The sequence below is a fragment of the Phyllostomus discolor genome, chromosome 5, assembly GCF_004126475.2.
Source record: "Phyllostomus discolor isolate MPI-MPIP mPhyDis1 chromosome 5, mPhyDis1.pri.v3, whole genome shotgun sequence".
NCBI classification, from domain to species: domain Eukaryota; kingdom Metazoa; phylum Chordata; class Mammalia; order Chiroptera; family Phyllostomidae; genus Phyllostomus; species Phyllostomus discolor.
The window spans coordinates 79,253,335-79,259,720 of record NC_040907.2 but is presented as its reverse complement, the minus strand read 5'-3'; the positions used below and the strand labels follow the sequence as shown (position 1 = coordinate 79,259,720).

General features: G+C 37.9%; 1 long non-coding RNA gene across 1 annotated transcript; it reads left to right on the top strand.

Annotated features, from left to right (window-relative positions):
• On the top strand, positions 1 to 3,894 carry LOC118500715. The gene is made up of 2 exons (XR_004903292.1): positions 1 to 1,800; positions 2,151 to 3,894. It is a non-coding gene; the product is annotated as an uncharacterized LOC118500715 (long non-coding RNA).
• Positions 3,895 to 6,386: the final 2,492 nt, after the last annotated feature.

Below are 6,386 nucleotides of genomic sequence, written 5' to 3'. Positions count from 1 at the left end.
CTTAACTTTTTCTGTCTGACTTATTTCACTTCGCATGATATTCTCAGGGTTCATTCATATTGTTGCAAATGGCAGTATTTCATCTTTTCTTATGGCTGAGTAGTACCCCGTTGTTTATCTGTACCAATCATCTATGGAAGGACGCTTAGTTGTTTCCACGTCTTGGCCACTGTGAATAACGCTGCAGTGAACACAGGGGTGTGTATGTTTTCCGTAGTGGCTCTACCAGCTAACATTCCCACCAGCAGTGAGGGAGGGCCCTGTTGTCTTCACAATCTGTCCAACATCTGTTATCACTTGTCTTGTTGATAGCAGACAGTGTAATGGGTGTGAGATGGTATTTCATTGCACTTTTGATTTGCATTTCCCTAATAGCTAGTGAAGTTGATCATCTTTTCATGCGTCTGTTTGCTATTTATATACTTCTTGGGAGAGGTGTCTGTGACCCTTCTCTGACCATTTTTTAATTGGGTTGTTTGTTTGATATTGAGTTGTATGAATTCTTTATATATTTTGAATGTTAACTCTTTGTCAGAGCTGTTGCTTGCAATTATCTTCTCCCAATCGGTTGGTTGCCTTTTTGTTTTGTTGATGGTTTCTTTCTCTGTGCAGAAGCTTTTAAATTTGACATAGTCCCTTTACAGCATGGTATGGGCAGAAATATAGACACACAGACCAATGGAGTAGAATTGAGAGCCCAGAGTTTACTTTTCACAGTGTGCCTGGGAAAGTCCTGTAAGCTCTCTGCATCTGATCACTTTAGATGTTAACTTGGAACGGCCACCTTCCTGGGATTGTACCAAATCACATAATGTGTTTAAAAGTACTATGTAAACTAGAATATGCCATATTATTTATAGACTGTTATTTATGTAAAATCTTATGTGAGCAACATGATGTTTTCCTCTGTCCCGTGGTTTTTCTGTAAACATTATCTTGTGGTGGCATGTGCCGATCTCATGAAATCTTAGCTAACAGTGATTGCCCTCAGACACAGGAAAAGACTTGGGTATCATTTAGATCACTCCAAATAATAAAATTTAAGTGACCAAAATACATTAAATTCAAGTAATAATAAGTGTAAATTAAATTCCAAAACTTGATAAATATCCAATACTATTTTCTCTTGAAATCTTATGCTCTTGCCTGTTTATTTGTAGTGACTTAGATGACATCTTTGTTGAGTTAAATGTAAATGTAAGCATTAACCTCTGGCTTGAAAACTTCTGTGCATGTTTAGAGTTGAATGTGCTAAGGGGTAGCACACTCTGAATGACAACTGTGTGTTTCCTTAGAAAGACCACCCACTTTCACAGGATGGGAAGTGAGACAATGAAAATGTGGAACACTTGCCCTCAGTGGGTTACTGCCCACAAACCCACCTGAGGGCTAGGGACAAGGAAATGGGGGCTCAGAGATTCGAAGCGTTCCCACTGTCACAGAGCGCCAGCATCGGCTGGGGATGAAGCTTGTGTTTGAACCTGCTCTGCCTCCCACGAACTATCAGCCACATGCCTGCGACACTTAAAAAAATCTACAAATGTAAATGTGACTGTTTTCCATGATCATCTTTCTTTTCTTTCTTCTTTTTTTTTAAAGGTTGGTTTATATTGATTGTAATGGAAAAGAAAGATTGAGATTTTTTAAATAGAGCCTCTACTTTCATGTTAATTTTGTGGTGAGATAACATAATTGGTCTTCACATTCTTACAACATAACGATTTGAACAACCACCAGGGTTTGTCGACTAAAATCAAACCACAACCTTCAGGGAGTTGTGAGTAAAGAGGACAAGACTGGGTAAATTTCTCTACAATCACTTTAATGGGGGGCAACTGAAAACAGCCTGTAGAGATTTCCTCAGAGAGGTGGTCTTGCTGTGTCCAATAGAAGATGATCTGATATCTAGGAAATCATCCATGTTTTTTTTGTGGGGGAGAACCTTATGGATAACTTACTTATATTTACAATAATATTTTTAAATACATTTTTAAATATTTCACATATATTAAAAATAATACACATCATAAGATTCTTATGTCAGCCAAAGTAATATTGCAACCACAGGTACAAAAACAGGATTTATCGTAAGTGTTGCTATAGTAACTACCAGTAATTTATGTTTATGCTTGTTTCTGTGTTTGTATCAGGAAACAGCTGATATTTGAAGGAGCCATTATACAATGAGGACTACATCCCAAAGACCCAAAGACGTGTAATGCTGCGTGCGGTGTGTCAGCGAGTGGATCACCCACATAACCCATGCGAGCCCCGCCTTCCTTCAGGATGGTAGAATTTATGTGTCAGGCGGGTCAGTGAGGGCATTAAAATAAACTGTGGGAGATGACAGTTGTGGTCTTTTTGTGTCACTTGTATTTGCATTTTAAAAATAATAGCTGCCTCTTGGTAAATTATATAACTAATATGCAGTAGGAAATACTGAAAAACAGAAGCAAAAAATAGCAGGAGTCCATCATTTTCCCCTCTACCAAGGTAACTAACTGCTGGGAACATTTTGGTGTGCTCAATTCCTCATAAAGATGGACTCATACTAAGAAGCTGTTCTGCAGCTAGCTTTTTACACTCAACAATGTATCTTTCCATGTAGATAAATCTACTTCCGCAGTATAATGATGTAACATTGTCTAGTCTCTCTATTGTGTTTCTAGGAAGTTCTCATAGTTAAAACAGTCAGAACACATTTCCATTTCTGTTTTTAAAACCCTGACAGAGTGCAAGTGCAAATGAACACTGAAGGTCAGAGGCAACCGGCTTTGCAAATCCACCTCCAGACCCTTCTTCCAGTTCGAGAAGCGGAATTCATCTCATCACCCACAAGATCTCAAGCATGCTTCAAAAGTCCGTGTGATAAAGAGAAATAAAGAGCAATAGTTATTATATCCCATGTCTGAGTCGGTTTCTCATGGATCAGAAATAAAGGCTAACCGCAGTTGCAGTGTTTGTTACTATCTGGAAAGTGTTTGCAGTTAAGTGTCTGAAACCTTTTCTCTTGTCATTTAGAAACAAATTTAAAAAAAAAAGAAACAAGAAATTATAGTCAGAAAAATAAAGTGATTGGCTATTTCAAACACAAAATGCAGTCATTCTAAACACCTGGGTTGTGAAAGCAGTAATTTCATAATTAATACATAAATGCCCTCTGTATGTAATGCATTCCAATCCTTAAACCAAAACAATAAACATACCATTTAAACATGCATTTAACAATGTATGCTTTTCTCGCTTAACTTAAACAGGAGTGCTTATTTGTTAAATGGAAGAAAGAGGATTATCACTTAACCAAACTTCATTTACTACATTGTGGGACTTGTCTACGCAGGTAGTTTTCAGAATGTGGCCCTCCATGAGCCTCACCTGGGAACTTGTAATAAATGCAAGTTCTCAGGCCCCACCCTAGACCTTCTGTATCACATTGTGGGGCCTACTGATTTTGGTTTTAACAAGCCCTCCAGGTGTTCCAGAGGAACACTCAGGTGTGACCTCTACTTTGCCTTCGCTCTGCAGGCGTGCCCAGGATAAGCCCCTACTTTCTAGAAGGCCGCACTTTCAGCAGGCCTGGTCCCCTGTCCCCAAGGCTCCAGTTGAATATTTACCAGGAATCAGTTCAGTTTTTTCCAAAACCTATTAATGCTATTTACACTGACTATTATAGTTAATTTTGAATAGCTTTATAAAAAATGGTCTATAAAGGAATAAACAAAATTATTTTTGATATCTTTTAAGGTCCTACACATAAAATGTACAAATTTCACTGTCCAATTAAGGAAACTTAAAATTACAACTGTTGATAATGAATTGTGGGTGTGGTTTAGGTAGGAATTTTATTCATGCATTGGTATTACATCAAAGTATTTTCAAATGAAAGTCTAAGAAGTCTGTCTGGAAAAAGCACAACCATCGTTAATATAACAAGAACAGTTTGTGCGACATTGATGTAACCTGGCAGCTAAGAAGAGAGGACTGGAATGCACATGTGTGAACAATGATGACTTCACTATACTATTCAGTGGTGGTGGTGGATACCATTGAGTGAGCACGTGTACTGTGTGGGCTCTGCATTCAAAATGAGTGAGTGAGTAGAGCTATGAATCTGCATCAGATTTTGCATTAAGCTTGAACATTCCTCTATGGATACTATTTGGATGATTCAGAAGGACACACCTATGGGCAACTGGTGATTGGCAGCTTCATCACAGCGATGTGTCCACTCATGTATCACATCTCATGTAGAGTTTTTTGGTGAAATATCAAATTGCCCAGGTGACTCAGCCCTCCTAAAGCCCAGACTTCTGTGCCCTGTGACTTCTGGCTTTTCCCAAAACTAAAATCACCTCTGAAAGGGAAGAGATTTCAGACCATTGATTAGATTCAGGAAAATATGACGGGGCAGCTGATTGGGAGAACTGTGTGAGGTCCCGAAGTGCCTACTTTGAAGGGGACTGAGGCATCATTGTCCTGTGTACAATGTTTCTTGTATCTTGTATCTTCTTCAATAAATGTCTCTACTTTTCATAGCACACAACTGGCTACTTTCTAGACAGAACTTATATGTAAATATTTTAAGTTAAAATAAAATATTTAGGGTATATAAGCATGGTTTCTTAAAACTACCTATCTAGTCAACTATTTTTAATTAACTAATAATCTCTTAGACCTGATTTCATCTATTGTGTTTAAAGAAATTTTGTAACAAAATCTTTACTATATCGATCAAATATTTTAAAATATTTTTTATTTAAATCAGCTCTTTCTCACATGCCATTCAAAATTGCTGAAAAAACTTTAAAACCACTTAAGGGGATTTGCAATTTTTAAAAAAGTTGGAAGATGCTATTATTTATTTAACCAATCCCTATTGTTGGAGGTTTTATGTTCAATTTATCAATACTGTATTATCAGTAGTATTAGTTATTGTAAACATACAAATGATAGTTTATTAAATGTCAAATTTCATCCTTAAGTTCTATAAAATGGAAAACTTTCTTTTGTTTCTTATGTCTACCATTGTGAGAATTTGACAATGCAAGGAATTGCTATTTTCACAGAAATATTGTGACAATGAGTGATTGCTGGGTGACTTGGAACCATTTGTTTAATTCTCCAAGGAGAGACTGCCTACTTTTTTATCCTTCCAAACTTGCTGAAATCTGCACAGCTTGAATGCTGAAAATTCCCAACGGAAAAACAAACAAACGAGCACTCGCCAGCTGCAGCAACTGAGGCAGACGATTCATTTAGACTGCCGTCCTCAGCCCAAGGTGGACAATTGCTCTCCTGCAAATCAGTTTCTAGAAAGGCGGACATCTCCTGTGCAATACACAGTACAGCAGATGAAAAGAGGGGTGTCCATGGCAGATGGCCTTGGATATTGGTTTGACTAAAACATTCCATTTCATTCTCTGTAATACAAAAATTATAGGTCACACAGGGTCCACTTATTGGCAAGTTCATGTCACTCAGCCTGATAAAAGCCAACTATTTCATATGATCAAGGAGTGTTTCAGAGCCTGAGTAGGCAGCACGGTCCCAGGCAAGTGAAAACAATGGGGAGAGGAAGGAAAGCTTGGGTTCTCAGTGGAGTCACCAGGATCCTCACAATGCGTCCTGGAACCTCCCAATGACCAGCCAGCTTGAACCCTCCCAGAGGTGGCTGCTAATTAGTTGTTTCTCCTCCATACTCCATATCACTGCCATAAGATCAGCGAATATTTTTTGGTGTTTTTTCTCCTTCTTCAGCTGGTCTTAAGTTAAAAATTTTAGAATGATTTTAGTTACTCTCTCCCTAACTTCTGTTTTTTTCTGAGATAATTTAGTACTTTTGATTTAATATTGGTCAATTTTCTATAAGGTATGCTCTTGTTTCAAGAGTCCGTGTTGGCATTTACATACAGATCCCCTGACCACCTACCCTTACTCATTCAGGTATGTTGATGTATTACAGACATAAATATCTCCTACTTCATTGTCCATGGGTGTTTCCTGTCATCTTCATCTTGCCCCAACTTCACATCTGTTTGGATTTGTGGTTTGTTAGAGCATTTCCTTGAGAAAATTCCTCATTTAGGGCCATTTGGGTGATATAATGTCTGAATTCATGCATACCTTCACACCCCTTGGACACTGAGATGGGACATCTTGGTTGGGTAAAGGATTGTGACTCGTAGTTATTTTCTTTCAGATCTGTAAGTTTGATTCTACCGTCATTTAGCTTCTAGTGTTACTTATGGAAAGTTTGATGCCAGCCCGATTTTTTCTTGGGTAGTGATATGTTCTTTATAATTTTCTCTTTATTTTTGGAATTCAGGAATTTTGTTGGGATTTACTAAAACATGTGTCTTTTCTCATTCATGCAGTCTGGAAACCAG